General features: G+C 39.0%; 1 protein-coding gene across 1 annotated transcript in view; it reads left to right on the plus strand.

Moving 5' to 3' along the window:
* The window catches only part of lrfn1 (leucine rich repeat and fibronectin type III domain containing 1), a 148,561-nt gene that overhangs the window by 73,172 nt on the left and 49,504 nt on the right, over window positions 1–25,885 (plus strand). The window contains exon 2 of the mRNA XM_033977668.2: window positions 11,172–11,226. The gene's annotated coding sequence lies outside the window, so the exon portion shown is untranslated. The remainder of the gene's footprint in view (window positions 1–11,171; window positions 11,227–25,885) is intronic.

Consider the following 25,885-nt stretch of genomic DNA (forward strand, 5'->3'; position numbering starts at 1 on the left):
TCCAGCCAAGCATATGTTTTTTTATTACCATCTTCCCAGAGCGCCTTATAAGTCCGCTGGTTGCTGAAAGGAACATTTGGAGGGTAATAACATCCACTCATGCACGCACAGTCTTTGGCTTGGCTCTATACTCGCAGGCATTGATGTCCCCAACAACACCTTGCATCACATATTCACACACATTAAAATGTAAAGGAGGAGACAACATTTCACCCTTGACAATAAGTGAATACAGCAGCACGGTGGCTTTTCTTTCCATTCAGCCTCTATCACATCTACAAAAGAGCGTCTGAGGAAAATAGATGGCAGCTCTGGTTAGACACAGCACCCAAAAAGCAGGATTACTGTCAAGAAACAAAAAACTCAATCAGTTATTGCTTTTCCGTAGGTTGACTCTCCTTGAAACTATAGCGGGGAGTTTTGTGGCCTTCATAGCAGAACGTTTTTCCAATTTATCTTAATGGAAATCTCCAGCTTTACTTTGCAGCCAAGCCCAAGTGCAACCGGTATATCAAACTTGCCACAGGGAGAGTGCCGGGATGATATTGTGTTAGAAATATAGATGGAGGCTTTTGCATGGTTTAATCAGATAAATGCATTACATAGGCGATCTCCGCTATTGCTAACATGTTCCTTATCAGTTCTCTCTTTTTATCCTGTCACTTCAAACTAAAATCATCATGTTGTTGGCGCAAACGTATACTGCCATGTTCCGAGGTCTAAACGCTGTCAAATGGATTGGGCGCCCATGGTGGCTAATTTTGATTCATGGCATTGACAGAGCCGTGTTAAGGATGTTAGGCGTCAAAGGCTTGTTTTTTTCCCTGGATTATAGGCCAAAGAGGAAGTGGGTATTCAGATGCAGTTGACTGGCAAGGCAAGATCAGTCTCTGTCCAAGTAGAACACTTCTCCAGGCATGCACAACACGGAGACTTAAGTCACATAATCCCCCTCTATATCACAAAGCCTGTCAATACTGCGCCATACATGGAGAGGGTACAACGGCGTGGCTGTTTGATATTTCCCATCACAGAGTATCCGCTGTACTGCATGTGTAGTACAACTGCGCTGGGTGAGAGTCAGGGTGGAACCTCATGGTGGTTGTTTGAGCCAGTGTAGTTTACAGTACTTTCTGATAAATTATACACCATTATTCTATGATTTGTGTTAGAAAAATACATTCTTGAGCAAACTTCATTCTTCAAATATCTCAGTTTGTTTTCGGTGGAGGGTCTGCCATCTGCTTGTCTCCACGGAGGAGTTATTGCTTGGTCTAGGCTCTTCCACAGTATGGCATGTGTGTATCTTCATGGAGACAAGCGTGTGACGTGACCAGGCCAAGTTACAAATCAAGTCTGTGGTGAGGCGAGCCAGCTTAAAATAAGAATGCATGTTTTTCAAGATATTATAATGGTGAATTCTCATTAGAAAAGTTATATTGTACACTAAATAACTGTCAATATTATCTTTTATCGTGTATATTTACTTCAGCAACATATCACGCTTGAGAATGTGTTATCGCGACAGTCCTAGCGCTAACTCTGATGGAGGATTTGCTATCTGCTTGTCTCCATGGAGATGTGATTGCTTTTTCCATAATATGGCATTAATTATCTGTCGCCATCAAGTTAGATAACAGGTCAGATGTGAGGGGAGACAAGTCCGCTCACAGTTTTTCTCATATATTGTATCTTGTAAATAGATCATTTTATTTAACCCACTGATCAATGTTAAAATGACTTCACACGCCACTAAGTTGTAGCAATAGCAATTCGGTTGTATCTGTCACATTAGAATCGTCAGACAAAAACAAAAACATAATGGTTCATGTTGCTGTTACCTGATCAGTAGTTGCAGAACAAGCATATTGGTTTTCATTAGGGACTGCAGTGATATAAATGTAAGTGCGACTCCTCTGACACCATGATGACAAGTTATTCAAGCCTCTGGTCCAACACTGTCTGCTCTCATAAAAAATGCCATCAGGCTACATTTGATTTCTTCCACTCTGAACTACAGCGTGTGTTATTTTTGTGTCCAGCAGATATCGGAGCAAATGATTGGACAATGGACACACAGGTCCCCGAACCACGCAAAGCTTATCTCTGGGGCTAAACAAACAAAAGTGATTTGGCTATGATTGCTCCAGCAGTTTAAATGGGGCCCTGACTGTGGATCATAACAGGGCTGTGTGTGTTGTTTGGTTGAAGCGGTGGTCTGTCAGTATGACTAAGCACAGCTGTCTGACGTCCAGCTAACCATGACCGTTTGAGAAAGCTATGAAAACAATCGCTTTTCTGCAGGAAGCCTTCTTGTCCGAACGTGATGTACAATGCAGTGCACATCAATAACTTGCTACTGTATAAATAATTGATAGAGTTTTATTCCTTTGTTGGATTGCATTATGTATAGACGTAAAAACTAGCTATTAAAATGTTGTGATAATAACCTTTCAGTATATTGAAGCTCAAACTATACTATATACCATTTAGTCTGTGATAAACAACAAGCCTTATTATGGCTGTGGCAGTAGCAGAGCTGTATTTTGTGTTCATTATTCACCTCACTGGATCATAATTTGTAAAGCATGTGTTGTGTTTCAGATATGTAGATAATGGGGGTGCTTATCTCTGACATGACTAGACAGTTGGTAATAAGTTGTGCCTGTCAGGTGATGTATTTGAGTTTAAAGTGAACCTCCCAGACTTTTAGCACTGCTTCTCCTGCAGACTTAAAAAGGCATCACGATCCTGACAGCTCTATAAGTTCATGCACTTGTGATGTCTTCAGAGTCAAAGGAGATTTTTGTTTTGCTCAAATGGGTGTCACTTGTAAACTATTGTTATTTTTTATCAACTTGTGCTTCCTGTGAGAATAAACAGCCATTGTTAGATAGGGACCAAAGCTTCTAAGGATTAGTAAGGGAAAAATTGAGTTTCATGGGTTTTTAAAGGTGCACTAACTAGGCCTGTCAGGATGATTACTACATCGACTTATCCTTCAGTACATGACAGATAGAACAATCATTTGGGGGGTCAATATTTATTGTGGGCACTTTTTCTTTGCACTAGTGGGAAAATTTAGGTTATTTTTCTGTACTACTAACTTCCTAAGTGTTGGATTATGTTAATTATTTATTGTATCTTGCATTTTTTAAACAAAATTGTGTATTTACAGGAGGGGCCATGTCTCTCGGCTGGCCTGGGAACACTTTGGGGTCCCACCGGAGGAGCTGGAGGACATGTCTGGGGTGAGGGAAGGCTGGGAGTCCCTGGTTAGACTGTTGCCTGTTGATAAGCGAAAGAAAATGGATGGATGGTTTTTGGGGATACATCTGCTTCATGGTTTGGTTTCAGTGTTATCGTTTATCATCTATATTTACAACATATCGCACTACAGAATGTGTTATCGTGACACGCCTAGCCCTAACTCTGATGGAGGATTCGCTACCTGCTTGTCTCCATGGAAATATCATTGCTTTTCCCACAATATGGCATTATTATCTGTCTCCAAAGGGACATGCAGGTGACGCCATCAAGTCAGATAGCAGGTCAGATATGAGGGGAGACACACAGTCCGCTCACAGCATGAATATATAGCTATTTTTCACCAGTTTAATGCCGTACTGGGGAACATTCCGGGCAAAGCAATAACATCATCATGGAAGCAAGCATGCAGACACTCCACCAGAAAGCATACATGGTGCACCTTTCTGATGTATTGAGGACTTCAGGGACCGGCCTCCTGCTGGGGCCCAGAGTCAGGACTAAACATGGAGAGTCAGCGTTTCAGTTTTGTGCAGCTAAAACCTGAAACAGTCGTCTGAAGATGTGAGACAGACCTCGGTTTTGATAAAGTTTAAATCCAGGCTCAAAACAGTTCAGTGATAGTGTGTAGTGATGGTTTTATGATGGTTATATGTGATTATATATGTTCTGATTTGTTGTACTATGATATTAATGTCTTTCCTATTTTGTAAAGCACTGAATTACTTTGTGTACGAATTGTGCTATACAAATAAACTTGGCTTACCTCGCCTTGTAACTGAGAATGTCGTCGCCCTCCCCAGATCCCCCAGTCTCCATTCATCTGCCTTGTGACTCCATATGGCAAAATTTCCATTGCCAGTAACACACAGTTGTTAAGTAATATTCATGATGACATTCAAGATTCGTATTGATTATATCTCATATTATTGTATGCAGAAAATCTATTCAGATCCATCTATTTTTGTTGTGTTGATATTTTATTAGACAGAGGTTTCATTTAGCTGAGTCATGGTATCCTCTGGAAGGTCTTCTCATTGCTGTGTCCAGTGCAGTCGATTCGGTCATTTGGCAGTCAAATAAACCACTAATGCAGCCTGTCAGTTGTTTGCATCTACATTAGTAAGTAGTAAGTTTCAGCAGAGTGAAAACAACACAATGAGAGATGTTGCTAGCGTTGCATAACTAAAATAGGTAGCCTGAAGATGCTGCGTTAAAGCAAAGTGATCTGGTGTGTGTCTCTCATACCTTACTGATTATTTATGGCCTGCTCCTAAATGTGCTGAGTGTGGCTGTGGGTATAAATAGCACTGTGGGCCATAGCATCATCAAGTCACTTAGAAAAGATGTAGGTAGATCTGTGAACCTTACTATTCCAGCAGAAGATCCTGAGCACACACTTTTGAGGTGTCAGTGGTAAAAGGGAGACAGCTGAGATTCACTGCCTTCAGAAATGTTAGACTTATAGAATACTGTTGTAATTAGAGGTAGGGAGTGTATTGTCTAAGAGATAATAGTGAAATACATTTTTTTATTTATTTTTTTTATTTAATGCAAATAGATGAGCATAGTGACCAGTCATATACAGGAGTGAGAAATGGTTATAAGATATACCAAGATATACCAAGATATACTAAGACATACCAATATATACCGAGACATACCAAGATATATCAAGATATACTAAGACATACCAAGATATACAAAGATATACCAAGATATACCAAGATATATCAAGACATACCAAGATATACCAAGACATACCAAGATATACCAAGATATACTAAGACATACCAAGATATACAAAGATATACCAAGATATACCAAGATATATCAAGATATACTAAGACATACCAAGATATACAAAGATATACCAAGTTATACCAAGATATACCACAACATACCGAAGCATACCAAGACACACCGAGGCATAATGTGGTTTGTAGACGTAACATCTATTTACAATTGTATGTGATAAGTCTATGTTGTGTGTATGTGTCTGTGTGAAGTAGAGACGGCAGAGGAGAGCGCTAGTACTAGTAATTCATAAGTGAGAAAAGAAGGTATAAAGAATGTAAATGGGGAAAAAAAATATTGAAATACTCTGCTATAAACTGAATTTCACTTTTTAGAAACATTTTGGACGGTTTGATTGGAAGTTGTTCTGAAATATGCAAAGTGACTAATAGTTGTATGTACTTCACTTTAAGTTGACCTTAGTTCACTGAATTATAAATGTTGCAATGACTCATTCGGTATTTTTGTTTTCATCAAAATAGCAGCACGACCAGAGCAATTATTAGAGCGGATAACATTTGACATGATTCTGTCAGGCATCTGGTTTATTCCTGTGTGTCATTTTGGTCAACAAGAGGTTGCAGTTTAAATACAGATTAAGAGGTAGGATTTGTTGCAGGGAGGGGGTGGTTTGTGATGCTAAATTTGAGTTTTTCAAATAATACATCAACAAAATTAGATGCTGTAGAGTATATGCGGCGTGTAATTATAAATGAGATACCTCCACATGGGGTAGTTTTATACCTCATTAAATGTGACAGGAGTTCATTTAGGCATTGTTTAGAAAATGATTGCAAAAATGTATCTTATCTCTAAAATAACTTCAAGTGATTGTGTTTATTCAAAAATCAGACTCTGGGTCATGCAAGGTTTCATAAATGTCACTATGTCTAAAAGCAAAAAGCAAAAAATATATATGAAAATCTGGTGGTTACAGTGAAAAGCCAGTATGAGAAGGTGGAGCCTCGCACTTCTGCAGCTTTGAACAAGGAGTCAATGGACCATTCTTGAGCTGTTTAAAACCAATACTTTGGTTAAGAATGCACCGCAATCGAAGTAAAGTTAATTTGTAAAAGGGAAAAAAAAATAGTATGTTTAGTTGCTCGCAGATGCAATTTACCCATGATCGATATATCCCTCAATAGCTCCTCAAAATAGCATACACAAGCAGCAGTCATAGTTCTCACAGTGAAGATCCACCTCCAGCATTATAAATATACTAATGTCAAACCACGATTAACATTCTACAGTGTATAAAGTGTTCTTCTCCTGGTCTTCTCACACCTGCCCCGATGCGATGCTCCACCTGCTGTCCGTTCTGGAGCCTGTATCGCGCCTCGGGGTGGGAGCCTTTGTCTGCAGCGCTCTCATCTCTGGAGGTCACAGAAACCCGCCCTCCAGGCAGCTCTAATGGTCAGTGTGCCAAGTGTGTGGGCAAGCAAAGGCAGCCGTATGCTGTCTGTTATACTCTCAGTGTGGAGGCAGCAGCAGCAGTCAACACACACAGGATTGTTTAGCTTAGCGCTATCGTACCATCAGTTAGCCGTGTAGCATTGCATTAGCCCAAGTATCCTTCCTGTTTGCACCGTGTCGATTCTTGTTTTGTATTCCGCCATGATGCCATCAGGGGAGAGGCTTTGGAGAGAGGCTTTTGCTTGGACCACGCACACCCTTTATACAATTCATTGCTAATGCTGAAGTTCACTATGGCCTGGATCAAATATATGTTTTGTTATTTGTTTTTTTTTATTATTACTGAAGGTTTAAAGTGCCCTGCAAATGTTTTATTCCGGCTGAGTGCTTGGGCTGTATGGATGTATTTTCACACATGAGCCATTATAGGAATGCCCTCAAGCGCTTTTTTCTTTCAGTCTTCATTAAAAATTCTACAGGGTGTTTCAGCTTTGAGGTGATAATGTTTCTATGACTAGTGTGTGCCCTTACAGCTGCCAGCTACAGCAATACACAATCATGTTTTAGATTTTGGAATAAACACTTTGGATTGCAGTCATGTAAATTTGGTTGCCATGTGGACACCAATCTCGGTTAACCACATTGCTAGCTCCCCCTGCATACTGAAACTCGGAGGTGGTGGGCGCTGAACAAATAGGTGCTTGTCCTTGAAGATGGTTGCAAATGAGACGGCGGCACAGACTCTGGATCATCACATCACAGGAAAAGCATTCAGCAGCAATAGTCCTTATAAGTAAAAGTGAGCTTGTATCACAGAACGTCTTACTGCTAAGTGAAGTAACTATGAGTCAGACATGGGTATATTAATGCATACACCATTCAAGCGAAACAGTGATATGAGTTTAGATCATGTCTTTGTCCTGGTTGCATGATAGAGGTTTGGTCAGTTTGTTCTCAATATAAAAGCTTTAGCCTGGAACATTGTCCAGTCTGCCCCTAAGGTTGTTCTATCATTTCATTTAATCAGCTTGTATCCCTTTTCTCACAATGCATCAGGATTACCACTTAAAGTAGCGCATCAACTTTCCAATCTTGTACTTAACAAGATTTTGATGGATTGTACAGAAGGATTTGTAATTCTAAGCCTGATTAACTTAAAAAATGAGACATAATTTTAATGTTCACGCCAATTTTCACTTCGATTTACTCAAATTCCAAATAGGATATTCAAAACCCCCTCATTCAAAATATTTTTGTATCTAACAACACAATAAAGCAAGAAAATTGAATCTTGCTCTTTCAATTTTTCAGATCCCAAATATGTGCAATTTTAGCATTTTTACTCTTATTTTTAAATTAAAGCATTACACGAATTCTTGTCTTTATGTAAGTAAACTGCAGAAGAAGTTTTGTCCTATTGAGCTGCAGTGTCTCTCTTTAAACTGAACATTTTGTCCTCAAATTGTTGGAGGAGCAAAACGCTTTGAAAACTTTTGACAAGGGCGAGATTGTAGGGGTCGGACAAGTGGGTCAACAGCGTTCAAATTGCAGTTGTTCTGTTAAGGGGAGTGGTCAACGGGGTTTAGTTCTGACATCATAGCACTGAGTTTAGTATATTAGACATTCAGTCGCTGTATCGTGTCAGTTATATTCAGTGCAAATCATAAACCATGATTACAAAAGCATGACATCACGTTTCTCCTCATTCTGATCTTAATTGAAGCCAAGACTGGAGGTGGTCTGTGCGTGACATCTGACCCTTGATGGATGTTTTGATGCTTTTGTTTTTTGATTCCGGGGCCCCTCTCTTGTCAGGGGGTCACCAGAAGAGCTCCCTGTGCGTTTAATTATATACAAGTAACAATAGTAATTAAATGGAGAAGCCGCATCCATCTCCGTAGCCTGGGTGCTTGGTGCTGTATGGTTGATAGGAGCGTGGGCGAATGATGAAGAGATGGAGAGGCAGTTAGCATGCTATCGGAGCTCAGTAGATTACAGACCGGCCTGTAAGAGCGTGTTTGCTGCATGTTTTAATCAATCCCATGGTGTTGGTTGCTTCAGGGGACATGAACGTAAGATGGACATCTCCTGTGTACTGAGCCAGCCATGAAATGAGACTCTTCACATGGCTGCCATTGGTCAAGGAGAGACTGGCTGTGGGTTAACATGTAAAGCTACTTCACAGATGAAAAATGACATTGGCAAATAAAAAGCTTTAATACAATGGAGTTTGGATTTGTGATTGTGAAGTTGTGGTTTAGCGCTAATGCCTGACTCATGAACCTTAAAGTTTCTCACTGTCATGGTAATATGCAACAGCTTTGTTTACTCACAAAGTACGACTTGAAATTTGTTTTCATTAATTAGCAGCAGTGTTTTGGTGGTTGTGTCTGAGCATAATAATATCTTTACACATGTTTACCTAAAGATTCAACTTGTAATCTTATATTTTAATTGAATCTGAGATATACCTCTATAGTACGCCAATTTATGGGTTTCAGAATAATGGGATTCTTGTCATAGTGACTGACTTTTTAGAATAATCAAAATATTATATCTTTTGAAAGGGCAAAAGTCCTAAAAATATATAACATATACCAGGAAGCTGAACTGACAACCACCACGTCTTTGGGGTTTTGTTTATTTATACAGAAACATTAATGCAGAAACATTTTATACAGTTTTTGTGTTGTGTGGACAGGCCCAGTAAATACATTTATATATGAACCATGAACCAAGTCAATTATTCTGCAATCTGACAGTTAACAGAAAATTCCACCAATTCTGACTTGTCCTCCAGCTGTTTTATATTATAAGCATTTTATAATGTCATGAACATAATTATATATTGTCTCTGTGTTTCTTTATGACATTAAGTACTTCAGCACTAAAAGTCATTAAAATATCAGACTGCGTTTCTATGTAATGCCATGAAACTCATTTGGGTCATAAGTGGCACGATTAGCTAATATATTTAAAGACAAAAAAGCAAATTGCCCTTAAATCACATTCTTGTAGTCAACTGATTGTTTCACTTATTATTATTCATGTTTTCTGGTTTTCAGATTATAACTATTTGACCTACAACACTTTTCCATCCAACTTTCAAATACAATTTTTTAATCATTAAGTCCACTGTGAACTTTTGTTGCCAAGTCTCACTTTTGGTGTTATCCAAAAACAGCATCCGGATGTCCTGTAGTGCTGGTGTGAGATCCGTGTTGATGCTGCGGGCGATGGAAAGAGACATCACAGTCAAGTGCTGCGCAGACTGGCACCTCCAAAAACGCATTAAAGAACAATGGGGTCACAGATATGGCTCCACCAAAGTGTGATCCAACTCAAATGATATGGAGGACTATAAAGACACAAATGCAAACTATACATGACTATGGTTGTGGGCTGTGAGAGTGTTTGTGAGTTGCTTGATGATATAAAATATGAAGAGTTACTGGCAGCTCCAAAGGTTACTTCACAGATTTGTGCTGGTGACAGAATCAGTGCAGCTGTCACTAATGAGCTAAAAGGTAGGCCTAATTAAAAGTAATGAGCAGAACCTGGCTGCTCGTCAATGGACAGATACAGGCGCAGTTTGGGGCTATTATATGAGCGGGGCCAGGAGATGTACTCCAGATCTCAATTAAAAGGGTTTCAAACAAAAAGTGAATTACTGCAAGTACTTATGAAGTATTAACTAGTCACTGTATTTAGGTACTGTTACTATAATACTACCGATGATACTTACTGCATACTGTAAATCAATTTCTCGGTCAAACTAAAAACTAAATACTTCAAAAAGTATTTAGGATTAATAGTGTAAGCTGCACTGACTACTCTGTCATGGGTTTTCAGGTTTTATCATACAGTCCTGTTGTACCAATAGATGCCAATACCAATTTTACTATTATTACTACAAATGCCATAACTAACCACTCTGTTTTATTATTATTATCATCCTGATTACAATATTCATTCCTATAAATGTCATGTTTGATGGTAAAGCAAAGTAAACAGTAAAATTAACCGCAGAATACTCATTTCTGTTTGTTTTATTTATAATCGAAGTACACTATCTCTCACCTCTACCAGTTTATGAAGAATGTCTGGCAGCACTTTAAACATATCCGTGACTTAGTTAGTTACTGTGGTACTTGTGGTGGTATTTTGCGTGATACTTTGGCTAGTAATAGTACTGATACTTAGTGGTACATACAGTATCATTTTTAGCAGTACTTAGTGTGTGGTAGTGTGCACAATATGTATTATCCCTGAAGTTACACACGACTACTTTTTCCCTTTCTGAGACTAAACTGTAATACTATAACTTCTAATTCTCGAAGGGCTTTTTCCAATAAAACTATTTCTTGAAGAACGGTGCATTCTGCTTTCACAGTGTCACGAATTACTAAAATGAGATTTCACAAATTAGGAAAGCATTTTACAGCAAGCAGGTAAAATAATATTTCTGCTCGGATTCCTGATTTAAATGACGTCTTCAGCAGCGGCTCTGGGCAGAAGACGATTATTCCATGCGGGCAGAAAAATCATTCGTGTTAAGTCTATGTGCACAAAGGTAGAAGCGCAAATGGAACTTTTTATGAAGATGATACTATTACAACTGGTGGCGTGTGCTGCTTCTAACTGTTATTTTGGTGGTGCATATTAAGGTGTGACCGTTTTATTTCTCTTTGCAGGCTGCTTTGAAGTAAACGCTGAAAGGAGCATCCCAAAACAGCACACAATATTCTGGTGAGTGGCCAAATGGAAAGTAAAACCCTCTTTATATTTACATAAAACACTGGGATTTAAGGGGGCAGACTGGGGGAGTAGACGGGCCATGTGAGGACACAGATCTGCTGGCATGGCTGTGATAGAGATACCCAATCAATATGGAGTTTTGTCTCCCTGAGGTGACTGTGGATTGGTGCAATGGGCCAGCTCTACTTTATTGCTCATCACTGCTACTTGTACAGCTATTGCAATCATGGCTTTTGCTGTACTAGCACTACTACTACTACTACTACTATTGCTAATAGTACAACTGGAATAGCATATTTTCATCCCACTTTAGCTATTCTAACCATGAAAGAAACCATAATGCACTGTAAAGTACTTTGGGTGTCTTGAAAGGAACTATATAAATCCAATGCATTATTATAAGCATCCTCAAATTATGCAGGGAGACAAATGTAAATGGCGTGTCTTCTTTTGTTTGAATAAAGCCCTCGTCCACACTGGTGCCCTGTTCTGGGTCTTTATTCCATGCAGATTGGCCCACATGTTGCCGTAGTGATCCGCAGAGCTCCTGTGCATGACACTTGGCTCTCCTTACACAGCGGCGGGCTGAGCTGGCGCCATGGCTGCGTGCCTCTCAGTCAGCGCACAGGGACTAGCTCCATTATCAGAGCGGCCGCCTCGCCTCCCTGCAGCAAGAGCCAGCTCCCTGCTCCTGCACATTTCATTTCTTATCTCAAAAGGGAAAACAGTGCTGCAAATGAACGGCACACAACAGCTCTCTCATGCAACCGGAATACATACAGTATACATACTGGAAACGAGGTGTGAAATATGCTGTTTAGGGGTGTTTCAAGAAATACTGAGTATTGCCTTTGGTATGACATTTTCTGTAAAGGTCATGGAAAATGATTAATTTTGGTGTGGATCCAAAGCACTGTTTACAACAAGAAGTGTCATAGAGATTTGTAATATGTGTTGAAAGAAATACTCCAACCTGATAAGCAGGTGTTGTGGTTTAACAGAAAGAACATTTAGGCTTGAACTAGTTTGAGAGCAGGGATGGGGTTATCTTGTAGTAACCTAATAGCAATATTTAGACAAAAAGTGTGTTAAAACATGTCATTTAATGTTTTAGTTGAGGTTTAAATCAAATTAAGTTAAGACAAATCTGAAAGGACATGTTTGCATATGTTCAACACAACATTCATGAATTTACTAATATTGTGATAATCTGCCCTTGGAATTATGTTTTTAAGAAGAGACATCACTGGTTTCAAAGTCGACAAGAGTTGCTGACTTGCTGTAATTTTCCAGTGTTGGATATATTATTAATGTTTAGTCTTTCTTATTCTCTCGAGTGAACAATAAAAACAACGTGCACACTGTAGGTCTTGGTATTATATGTTCTATAATAGAAAAACAGTTATCTTGTTTATTTCCATTCATTGTTGTCTCATGATTAAAACTTCATTTTTTTTCATATTGCACTTAACACTTAACCTTCTGTGACTGGTTCATAAACTTGAGCTCCAGGATGCGCCTCACAGGAGTTTGTCTTTTGAGGAGGTAGTGAATTTGCCTCTCTGTAAATAATGACTTGAGAAGGAAGGCTCCTGCACCATTCATCTAAAACTAAAGCAATTATTCATGGACTGCCATCCAGGACGTATCAAAGATTAAACAGGAGTCCTACGAGGTTCATGTCTGAGCTGCCGTGCCCCTTTGTTGACTTCTTCATTCTTCTGTTTGCAAACATGAAGCTTTTCATCTGCAGTAGTTTCTGTGACACTGAGTCTCAGCATGCACAACTCTCTCATGTGCCCTTTTCTTACAACTCACATAAGATCGCATTATCACATATTGGAGAACAGAGCAGCTGGAGATCTTTAATGACATATTTTCATAACCGCTTTTATAATGGTGGGAGCAGCACAGTGTGAAGTTACTTTGCCTTTTGTTTTCTCATGTGTTGGGTTTCTGACAGGCTGCGAAAGTTTTATGACTGCTTTTGAAGTTAGTCTGTGTAATGGGACTAAAAGATCCAGTGTGTTTGACTTTTCTGGGCTTCAGCTAACAGCTTCATCAGTGTCATAAAAAAACACTAGGGGAGTAATTGTTCCTAACTTTCCGTGGGAGCACTATAGAAGGTTTTGTTATTAGTGCTCGCAGCCCCGCTAACTGGCTAGTTTAGTGCCCCTTCAAAGGCCTATAGTTGTTGACATCTTGCTGAAAGTGAATTTGGAGTATTTTATTTATATCCCTTCATTGCTCAAAATATGGTCTGTGGGCTTCAGATGCACAATTATTGATTTGTTCACCTGTGCTATTATACTTCAGTCCTACCTTTGCCATTTGGACCTGTATGTGTAGGTTCTATTTTAGTCCAGCTGCAGACCTTGTTTAGTTTGGATTTATTCTTGCCCTTGTCCTTGTGGTACCTCAAAAGCCAAATATTTTATGAGGAGATGCTTGCAGTAAAAAGCTTGTAGCGTATAAGACCTGTCCTGGCTGGGGTAGGCTATAACCGCACGCCACCGCTGCAAAAATATAAAAAATGTAACAATCAGTGGATGAGTGCACCTTGCAATATGATCAAAAAAAGATCACAATAACATTTTCAAATTGATTATTTATCTTATTAGAAGCAAAAACAGTTTAATTTCATTTAATTTAATACAATAGTCCAATTTCTTCCTCCAAAGTAATAATAATAACAATGCCTTACACTTGTAATGTGATACAGGCTTGTCAAAATCTTTCAAAGCGCTACACTGCAGTCGTTTCTCATTCACTCCTTACTCAGTACAGTAGTGGTACGCTCTTATTGTAGCCACAGCTGCCCCGACTGACGGAAGTGAGTCTGCCAATTTGCGCCATCTGACCACCACACCACTTTCATAGAGGCAAGGACAGAACTTAGCCTGAGTGGGAATCGATCCTTTGACCTTTGGGTTGTGGGACCACTGTTCAAAGTATGCTTTTACTGACTGAGAATTGGCTATAGATGTTTTGATTTAAAAGAACCAAGAATATCATTGATTAGGACTGAATCTCAATCTCCATTAAAATGTGATTAATTGCTCAATCTATAACTCAAAACAAACACAATATGACTTGAAGTTCGTCTTTATCCTATCTAAATTTTCTGTATTTCCCCCTGGGTGCCTGCAGTAACATAAAGTGTATATCTATGACATTATTTAAAGCCCCTTACCTCCAGCACAGATGAGCAGATGACCCGGGTGCACAGCTTTTTAGATACAGACAGTGCTTATGTTCTGGAGGCTGGGGTTTACATAATGTGCTGCTGTGAAACGCTATCGATTTCAGTTGCCCCATGTAGCTCGATGCCTCTTTACACAAGGCCGGCGTCTTGCCTCAGCACTGCACATTCAAATTGGCTACCTCAGCTAATTTGGGAACAGGGATAAAATAGAAAGTTAATAATCCATAGTATGAGGCATAGCAAAGCGTGCAAAGAAAAGGCCTTGATGATGGTCATTACTGTTGTATTTCCAAGAACAGAGCATGAAGCGATAGACCGCCTTTAACTTTTAATTAAATACCACAAAAAATGAGCCGTGCATTTTTGATGGTGTCAGGAATTGTGAAGAATTCAGGGTCTAATGATTAATTTACAGTTAAGAGGAGACATTATCAGGCCTGGGTGAACTTAGGTAAGCCAATGTCATTAGTATTCGGCGCATGCAAGCATCGGACTAGCTTGTTTAAATAGTTTTATTAATTTATGTTTGTTCTGAAATGATTTGTTCTCTCTCTGTAAACATATCACTGTTTGAGTCAGAAAATGTCCTCAAATAAAAATTAAATTCTATGATTAATTCAGTGAGTGTGTTTTGGGGCCTTGAGCGTCTTTTTGATTTATTGGGCAAAAACTTGTATTTTTGTAAACTTAAAGCATATAGTTATAGTTGTTCATATTTTGCGGAAGTCAAGAGCAAAGCCACCCATGCTGCAAAATGATTTCTTTTACACGTAGTTACAAGTGACACTGTATCGGCTCTGCGGCGTGCTTGTCTCCGTAATGTTTTTAGCGCTTTGCCTGGATTATACATGGATTTCACATATCCTATTAGAGAACAAATATGACGCGTTCTCGTAGCTTGAATTCCCTTTTCAACATGCTTTTCCGTCACCTTGGGATAGTATTTAATGTTTTCTAACTTAAAATACAACTGGAAAAAACACATTATAAAGCATAACTCTGTTTCCAATGAGGTATTTAGGTGTTAGAGCTCCCTCTGCTGTCAGCAACAGGAATGGACAAATAGAAACAATAACAAACTAGGATCTTAACTCTATTAGTCTGACATTAACATGGCTTATCTGTTTGTTGTGAACACAATTAGACCGCAGCATGATTCCAATAATGATGGTTTATATACTGTGCAAGAGTCCGAATTTTACCTATGACACAACAATACTGGCAAAACGCTAACAGAGTATTTTTTCATTCTCAGTCGACTTTGGATTAATGGATTAATGCGACAAGCTTGAATTAATCAAACTACAACTCCAGGTATGTTTTTGATGGGGAGACAGGTCAATTTTGCATGACGATGTGTCCTTTAAAGTTAAATAAAAACTAATTTATTGGCTTAATGTTTGTCTGTCCTGTCTGCAAATATTTACCAAACAAACTAACTCCTCTAACTCCTCACTGTTTTCCGAATACCAATACTGTTGTTGCTATGATGCTGTCCTGCTTTAAATAGTCGCTCCAACAGTGACTCATATGACATGTTTTGGCCCTGGCATTACGTCTACCTCCTACAAGACCATGCTTATGTAGCACACTCGTAATTATCCTCACGTGTGTATTTGGGGCTATTTCTGCTGGGACAGTGTTGTTAATGAGGAGAAAATTCTTTAATATTCTAAGACAATGTTAGCACAAAGCTGCACCTGAGCAGGACTCTCACTGTTGACAGGGAATCTGGTTAAATTGCTGTCGGGTTATTCACCAGTCCTCCCAGCTGAGATCCTACTAATTCAGTTCTTCAGCCCTGCACCAGAGTTTAGGGGAAATAGTAGTAAACAAAGAAAATATTTAAATAATCTGTAAAATGCTTAATTAGTATGAATTATTAAAAATGCAGTTAAAGTGCTTATTTAACACTTCTCTTTGCCTTAAGTTTGACGTGAAGTATTCCTGGGGTGATGAGACTACAGTGTGTTTATACAGTCACATCATTAGCATAGTGCTTAGTAGTAAGGATTTATAAGCCCCAGGCAGTCTGATTCATAAATGATTGATTATGAATTTTGGTGCAGCCTACTTCATAGGGTAAAGGCATATTTTAAACAAGCAGAAACAACACAGTCCATAATTGTTAGGTTTGACTTCTGTTATGACTTATTTTTTTTAGATGCACTATGTAACTGCTTTGCTAGCATGTTTTTTTCAGTATAGTTTTAAATGTATCTGTTTCCATGGAGACAAGCAGGTGACCACGAGCATGATTTTGGAAAGTAAATTGATTTAATGTCATAATGTGGACCTTTAATGCTCTTGCACAATAAGCATTAGATTTTTTTTTATAAAGGGCAATATCAGCTTTTTGGGCCACTGCATATTAATAAGCGTCTGTAACAGTGACAGTGTAAATATGTCAGATTACAGCAGTGGTGCCCATTTACATGTGTTAGTACCTAAGAGCAGATCACACAGTACATTACAGACAGGGCCGGCCCAGCCTAAAAGCAGACTAAGCAGCTGCTTAGGGCCCCGAGGCCACCAAGGGGCTCCCAAGAGCCCATACATTTATATTGAAAATAATATAATATATCAAGTTTTAAATATATATAATTTAAATAATATATAGCATAAATATCCCTTTAAAACAATCACATTTGTTTTAAATCTATAGTAGCAAAATATTTGCTGCTGCTACATTTCTTTTTGAGTCTGGCAGAGGTTAGGGCAGCTATGTGTTTACACCGGTACAAGGACCCGACATAATGTAAATTAAAGCCCACTTGTGTCTATGGTAGATGTGACATTCTGGATGTTTTCAGTCTGATGTTGGTCATATAAATACAAAAACAATTGGTCAAGGTAATGAGAGGAGAGTCATAATGTTGTCAAATGTGATTCACCAACAGCTGAGCTACATCTGCTGTGGGGGCCCCTGAGACAAATTCAGTTTAGGGCCCTCTAAGCTAGGGCCTGCCCAGATTACAGATACAATGACAGCACAAATGTAAAAAAAAACCACTATGTAGCATGCATTTTAACAGCAAGGCACTAGAATCACAACTCAACCTGTCCAGTACCTAAATAGAGCATAGATAGAGCGTTAGTATTGATTGCACAGCTGAAGTAGTGAGGATTCTGATCAGATAGAGCTCTTTTAGGTTTAAACTAACTGGATTTCAGCACTGAAACTGGCAACCCAAACGAGAGACTGATGTGAGGCTCATTCTGCGCTCTGACTGACTAATCGTCTTAAAAACCAAAACACCAAACAACATCTTGGCCATCATGTCCAATGTTTTTGTAATGAAAAATAAATCAGCAGTACAAATGCTACCAGTGATATCTCTGTTTGATTTGAACATGTTAGCCTCATATCTGGAGACGACGTTAGATAATGTTTGTGAAATTTAAAACCAAAAGCTTAACATAGGTGAGAGTTTCTTCAGGGTAAAAGTGATGGCAGGAGTGCTCGTTTTTATTCTCTGTTCATGGTGTGAATTGAAAGTGCAGTGTTGGAGACTATCTCGTTGTTAGTAGAAGATTTAAAGGTGTTTTAGGAGGGTATACCTGCTTGCCTCCATGGAGATGTTATTTCTTTACCTCTATCTATTCTAGCATTTAATTCAATAAGACTGTTTTATTGCTTAATGATACCTTGAAAAACATGCATTCTTACTATGAGTGGGCTTGCCTCGCCATTGATCTGACCTGTATCTTGGCCTCGTGACACTCTTACTTTACAATGACCGCTCCTTGAAGACGAGGTGGCGTACGCTCCATGGAAAGAGTGACCTAGTGCACCTAAATATTTGTCCCAGTACTTGATAAACATAAACTGGATATAAACACAGTTCATTTTCAATATTTTTGACAACCCCTCAATGAAAACTGTTTAGTGGCTGTAAATTTGGGCTTTTGAAAGTGAGATTTTGGGCTCATATCTCGAATCAGACTCCAGCAGATTCATGCAAATCACTGTTTTGATGTCTTTTGTTAGCATCTGTAGCTAATCTCAGGGCACTATAATTAAACAGGAGGAGACTGCAACCCTTCTTTATGCTGCGCCAGTGTGAGAAATAGCTGTAGCAGAAACGCTACCTTGTCAAAGTAATACAACACCCACAATAAAACACAAACAAAAGAATGCATTTTAGGGCTCGGCGTGTTGGATATAAATTTGCAAATTTGTCTTCATTACCGCTGCTGCACAGAGCTAAGAAAGAGTGCTTAAAATCTGTGAAGGATCTAGTTGGAAGAACAATTAGGGGCTTGGAGAATGCGTTCAAATCAAAACGTCAAATGGAAATAGCTTGTTACTCCAAATTTTAAGACATTTTGAAGCGTATTACAAGTCAAACTACTTTTCTCCCCTTTGCACAATCCCCTAAACAACCTCATTTTAAGGAAACGAAAAGGGAAATTACTTGCTATATTTAAGAGGTTGAGCCCAATTTAACAGCTATAAAACAACTCAGCTCGGCATCAGTTTGTTTTTGATGGCTGCACTTCATCAAACGATAAATCACTTTCAATTATAGGAAAAAAAAACGCTATGTTTCTTATTTATTCTTCACATTGCACCACCCAGGTCTACGCCTACATGGGACTGACGACACCCTCGAGATAACTCCCATTCATCATTGTAACAGCGCGGTCTCGGGCCACTCTCCATGTTAGCAGTCCACTATAAAGGTACAAACGATACCGAATATAGAGCTCTGTGATGAGTTGGGGGATTAGTTGAGCAAATATTCCTATAGCCATATACTGTTTGTGCACACTGCGGCACCATCGCGCACACAAGCAAATTACTGTCTGATCCTATAGACAAGCTCCAAATGCAACATAATCCTCGGGAGGCTTGTTAGAATTCAAAGCAAAACTCTCCATTGCTGTGAAAAAAAGATCAAATGATTAGGACGATTATAGCCATGCACATTTTTTTTCTATTTTCACCAGTGCTGCGTGGGTTATAGACTATATGTTTTGAATCTAGAAATACCCTTCGTAGTTCGCTTATTGTTGTTAGGAATCCCAGTGAGGCGTAGCGCTGGAGCTTGTTCGAGTAGTACCACCCGGGAGGACCAGTAAATTCAATTCCAGCTCCACAGTGACAACAGTAAGTCATTGCACTAACACTTAACATGTTTATGAGCCATTAAAGGCCACTGTTGTGTCGTGGAGTTTACCGTTTACTGTTGTTTTTTACCTTTCAAGAAATGTATTGCCCATTTTTTACCCCCAAGCAATACAAGGTGTACAATTACCGTTGAGGGTTCAGATAATATGAAACCACTGACATTAAAAATCACTTAAGTGACAGATTGATTGCCAGACCCATTATCATTAATTTTCAGTATTGGCATCTGAATCGATTTGCTAATTGCTGTTCACTGTGCTGGAGAGGGAATGGATCCATAGGTCATATTGAGTAGAGGATCACAGCCAAATGTTGGGGAAACCTTTCCGAGTTGGTTCAGAAATGCGCCAAAAAACTGATAGTGGAGGTTAAATTGTGCAAAACTTTAAAATAGTTTCATGTGGCTTCTACCAGACCTAACCAGCAAACCTGTAATGTGATCCTGGAGACATTGATCAGTGCATGGGGCCATCAAAGAGCAGCTATGGTTAAGTTCAAACCACAGAATTCAATATGATTCTGTTCTGAAGTATAGGGAGCTCCACTGGAGACCTCGTGTCTATTTAAAGGACATTTACCGAAAACGAAGACTCAAAAATTCTCGACACATCAACGTGAAAATAAGACGGCACACTCTCCTTCAAAGTTTGAAAGCAAAAATAAAAGAAATATGTTACACTTTGGGTTAGGGGCCACATATTAATGGCTAACTCGTAGCATTGAGCTTACTAGTTTATTTGTTTTGTGTGTAAGTGTGTGTTTCTTTATTGAACAACTATTTTTTTACTTTACTTAGCATCATGTTGAGCATTTCTGGACATTATCTTAACTGATGCTTTGCAATACTACAGATGGAAATTAGCATTTTGGCTAAATCTGGTGCAGCCATCTTTTTAATGTATCTGTACACTGTCCTTCAAATAAATAAATAAATGACATAACTCTGGTCGGGACTGCGTGAATGTCTATGGTAGAATGTTCAGCAGTTCCCATGGTGACACAATTTACACATTAGCAAACACTGCCGAACAGGTTTTACGACTAAAAACTCAATAAAAAATGTCTTACGTCTTGTGTAGGATTGAAACAGCACATTTTCAGAAACCTGTGATCAATACAAGTGTTTGTGGTCCCATTTAGGTGTTTGATTTTCAACAAAAAGGTGAGAGTGACTAACTGTTGGCCAATGCTAGCTATCTTGTGACTGTAATGTTATTTTAGAGGGTTTTCTTTAACACTACAAAATCAGCTCTGTTGTAGCTGCAGCTAAATCGTTATAATAAAGCTCAGAATAAAATCTAAGAGACCTTGGGACAGACCAGTGTTTCCAGGTAGCATCATACCCCCAGGAAATGTTGATGATGATCAGCTGCAAAGCATGAATATGCATCAATAAGTGCTTTATAAACTCTACCTAATCCCTGAATAGCTAACATACCAATTACCATTTAGTTAGCATTTAATATGGGGCTGTTAACTAAAGTAAAAAATGCTTCCTTTAGCTTCTATTAGGATCTTTTTGTTTTTATTTATTTGGGAACTTGCTGTTGGAACTCGTGGGTCAGTCGAGACAAGACATATTGTCCTACTTTTTCTTATCTCAATCATTCTTCTTCTCCCTGTTTTTGGCTTAAAAACCTCCCACCTCCCATTGCCCCTCATACACTTCAAATTGGCCCCAGATTGGCTCTACGCAACTATTTTCATTTATCAAATATGAAAGTTTGCAAGGACACCAATTTAGCGGTGTGAAAAACTTCCCAAAAAAGCAATTTACTTAAGCTCTGAACAGGGGAAGAATCACTGAGGTTTGGCCATAGACCAGATGAAAAACACAGGAGGGAACATAGCGTAGTTTATACTTGCATGGTGTGAAAATGACGGACACATTTTGACGCTCGCCCATTTATAGACGTTCTTTGTCTGCCAGGTTGGTTTCTCTCTGGGACTGTGAGCGCCAATTGTATCTTTATAAGACTATTACCCATTTTCAAACCATTTATAATTTTCCAATGCTCCTTTTGTTCTTCTTTATACAGACAATTCATCTATTTTAATAAATGGCACAGGTACAAATGGCAAAAATAGTCACAACTGTTGCCAGACTTCAGTTACAATTGGCCTTGGTAAGCGTGCAAATTGCAGTTAGTGAATGACAGTTTTAACTATTACACACTGAGGTATTCAAATGCTAAAAACAACAGCAGAATGAACTTGTAAATCAGGTAAATACAGAATTAGTTTACATTATCTTCCGAACCACTGATGTGCAACTAGAACGCCTACGTGTGACTGGCAATACCTCAAAATACAATCTCACTATAGTTTAATCACATATTCATTTAAGGCATTTTTTTTTTTTTGCATAGCACAATTTGTACACAAAGTAATTCAAAGTGCTTTACAGAAAAAAAAAAAAAAAAACATCACAATACAGCTAAAACGACAGGCCTCTACTTTGACAATGTTTAAATCCAGGCTCAAAAATGGTTCTGTTTAGCTGTGAAAGGTTTTTATTCTGCGCTCGTCTCTTTTAATGTTAATTTTATGATGATTATTTATGTTTTGATTTGTCGTATTGTGATTTGAATGTCTTTCTTATTCTGCAAAGCACTCGGAATTACGTGGTGTACGAATTGTGCTATACAAATGACCTTGCCTTGCCAAAAAAAAATAAAACCATTTCAGTCATATGCACAGCTAAACCAAACCTGGATTTAAACACGGTCAAAGTAGAAGCTTGTTTCACATCTTCAGGAAGACTGTTTCAGGTTTTAGCTGCATAAAACTGAAACACTGATTCTCCATGTTGCCCAGTTAGGACGAACCAATTTTTTTACTTTTTTGGAGTGTCTTGTGCAACTATTATTACCAAATAGAAGGAAAATAGTTGCACATGTTTATCTAAATGGCATAATTCGTAGTCTTTTTAATGAAAAAACTGCAGCATGGCTCAAAAGAAGATGAAAAACTGTTTTAAACTACCGACACGTGCCATGTACAACCATTCGACAAGTTCTAATTTTTGGACAGTTGAGCTGAATAAAATGTTTCCGTCTTATCATACACAGTTACATCAGCTAATGTTCCGTTTAATCCCCTCTTTTACTGGCATTTAATTCCTTTTGCTCCTTTGTCTTTAAACCTATTAGTTTTACGCCCTGACAAAATGAGAGCAGTCCCGGGCCTTTGTCACTGGGTCTAGAAAATGTCTCGGTGGTTAAGAAAGCCAAACAGCCTCTCAGTTTGAAATCCTGTTGAAAAGTGGCATGTTTAAGGCATCAAGCTGTGAGTTTCTCTGGGGAACTGTGTCAGGCAGACCCGCCGCCATCTCTGGAGACAGTCAGAGTGGGACATCCCAGAATGCACCGGGAGGAGGAGAGGTGCCAGATTAAAGGAACGTGCGCAGACTGGGATACAAGCACCCATAAGCACTCTTCAGGCTAATTACTGTATCTTTTTCAATGTCAGGCTAATAACATGAGACAAAACAGCTTTTTTCTAGCATCTAGCATGAAACTATATCATATGTACATCAGAATTTTACATTTTGTTCATTGTAAACCGCATTATTGATTTAAAAGGTTTTAATAATAGAAACATGTCTATTGACCTCCTGTTCAAAGCTGCATAACTGATAAGCCCTGCCTCTTCATAGTGACATTTCACCGTGACAAGCAGCAGATTTTTTTTTATTTTACATTATTTTAAAGTAGCTAAGTGACCTGTTTGAACCCTACATATGACACAGAGCATGAGTTGTTTGAAAAATATGTACAGGGCCGTGGGTGAGGATAGGGGGTAGGTGAAAACGGGAAATGTCTCAGCTCTCAAGTCTCAACTGCCGGATCACTCACTTCAAATAAGCTAATGATGAGGGAACATTGTTATAACAGGATTAAAAGCTTGAGTCAAAAAGTCAATTTTACGTCTTATTAAATTTCAAACTCAATTTTGATGCTACGGCAAAGGCTTGATACTCAATAGCTATTTCAATACCACCAGCCTTTTAGTATTGATCAGTATCTGACAATGCGGGATTTTTTGACAGCTCTAGTTTTTGCACATGGACTGTACCAACAAGATACCAACACATTATATTATGACCGACTTGTATCTTTGTGGTCATAATGTTTTACCTGATCTGTGCAAATCTATATCAACAATCATGAGACAAAACATAACCTGGATTCATATCAAACGTCTTGTTCCTTTTGTTTGAAATAAACCAGCTCTGATTGTTCAAGGGGAGCTATAAATTATTCAACCAATCCCAAATGACCGGCCATTTACCGCCGCCTGCACGAATTCCACTGTGATGTTCCTGTTTGGAGAATGCCACCGAAAATAACATGTGACCTCAGAGTATACGGCTGTTGTTTGCCTTCTAATGCCTAATTTATTCATTGCCTCCGCCAGTCCTCTGAAATACATGTGCTGCAGAGGCCTGTAATTGTGAATACTCAAATGTGAAAAGGGGGTAAGGAACATGGCAAGATTATAAGAAAAACATTGAAATAACAAGATGAAATACGGCTCTAGTCCTATGGAAACGGGCAGGAGACAGGCAGGGATAACCGAATGCGCTGGTCATAGATAATAACACTATTTGCAGTATGGTGGCCCATGAAGGACATCTCTCTAGACAGTACAGCATGTCATTTCTCTCCACTGTCGCTGCGCCTTCATTCATGCTTATGTGCGATCGGCTGAACTGACTGCCAGGGGAATGCAAGATGGCTGAATGTTCCCTCTGCTCAGCTCCTCCATGGGCTTTATGTTCAAATTCTCATGACGAGCTGGATTTTGGATTTTTGGGAGAGAGTGAATAGTCAATCATTTGGGGGGAAGGGGGATACGCACAAAGTGAAAGTGAAATCTCATACCTTGCAGTTTTTAAGAAGAGATTTGGATTAGCTAGTTTCAATTGCCTTTAGGGATGTCAGTATTATTTGACGATTAGCTACAAGTGATTTCTCAGTTCACAATATAATAGTAAGAACTAAAATAATTGTGAGAAATTTAGAAGCAAAAGTAGGACGGTGTAATACAATATATGCTCCAACAAAGTACATTTTTATATAGCGCTTTTCCACCTTCAAGTCATTCAAAGCACTTTACATCAAGGAACCACTCACCCATTCGCACGCACATTCATACAGAGACATACGCAGACGCTAGGGGAAAAGTGGGTTGAGTGTTTTGCCCAAGGACACAACAACAACAACAGCATTCAGCATCCGTGAGAGCTGGAATCGCACCACCAAGCTGTAATTTAGCGCATCTGTCTGTTTAAGCAATGATATTTATGATTTGAACCGACTTTGGATCAACGGACAAACACTTTTTATCATTGTTGTCAAAAGAAACTATTGTCTTCCGGGCATGTCCCACCGGGAGGATGACCGTGGACACGCTGGAGGGGCTACGTCTCTTGGCTGGCCTGGGAATACCTTGGGGTCCCACCAGAGGAGCTGGAGGACGTTGAGTGAGGGATGTCTGAGAGTCTCTGCTTAGACTGCTGCCCCCGGGACCTGGCTCTGGATAAGCGAAAGAAAATGAATGGATGGAAGCTATTTTGCAATTTTCTTAGTACAGTATTCACAACAACATTGACCCTTAATTCACAGTCTAACTTTGTGTATTATAGTGTACTGTGACATAAACAGCTACACAAAGGAGCACTTAACATTTAGGGTCACTTTTTTGGATTGCAGAGTGACTTATTTTTGCTGCTATAGTTGTCAGGAGTTCTTTTTCACATTTATATTGTGACCTGTGTAATTACAGACTTACTGAATAATCTTGCCATCCCTACAATTAGCAAATCACAAAGGCTGCAGTTGAAGTTGCATAATGACCTCTCCAAACACGCTCTCAAATGCGTTGGGATTCTGAAATCACAATGTTAAAACCTAAATCGCAAATGATTCATATCAAACGGTTGGGGTTATATAGCGCCACCTTGAGTTAGACGGGGTTTACGTTGGAAAGAAAGCAGTTGTTTCACTTGACTACAGATTTAAATTCCCATCTCACACGCTGGATCTTGCATGGAGTGGAAGCCGGTGTTACCAGTAGCACAGAGAGGAGACAGCTATTGCGAAAATCATACCCACAACTTTATTCCTAGAGGACCAAACACTTCTCAAGCCTCTCTCCACATCTCTATAAATAATGTTCAAAGATACTCAGAAAAATGTGGAATAAAAGTCATTCTCTGGCTGCACCCACTCACAAATGAAGTTGGATCCTCTACGACTGGGGCATCGCCAAATTAACAGATCAATAGCTGCTCTAATTTCTTCCTT

The sequence above is a fragment of the Periophthalmus magnuspinnatus genome, chromosome 13, assembly GCF_009829125.3.
Source record: "Periophthalmus magnuspinnatus isolate fPerMag1 chromosome 13, fPerMag1.2.pri, whole genome shotgun sequence".
Classification (NCBI taxonomy): domain Eukaryota; kingdom Metazoa; phylum Chordata; class Actinopteri; order Gobiiformes; family Gobiidae; genus Periophthalmus; species Periophthalmus magnuspinnatus.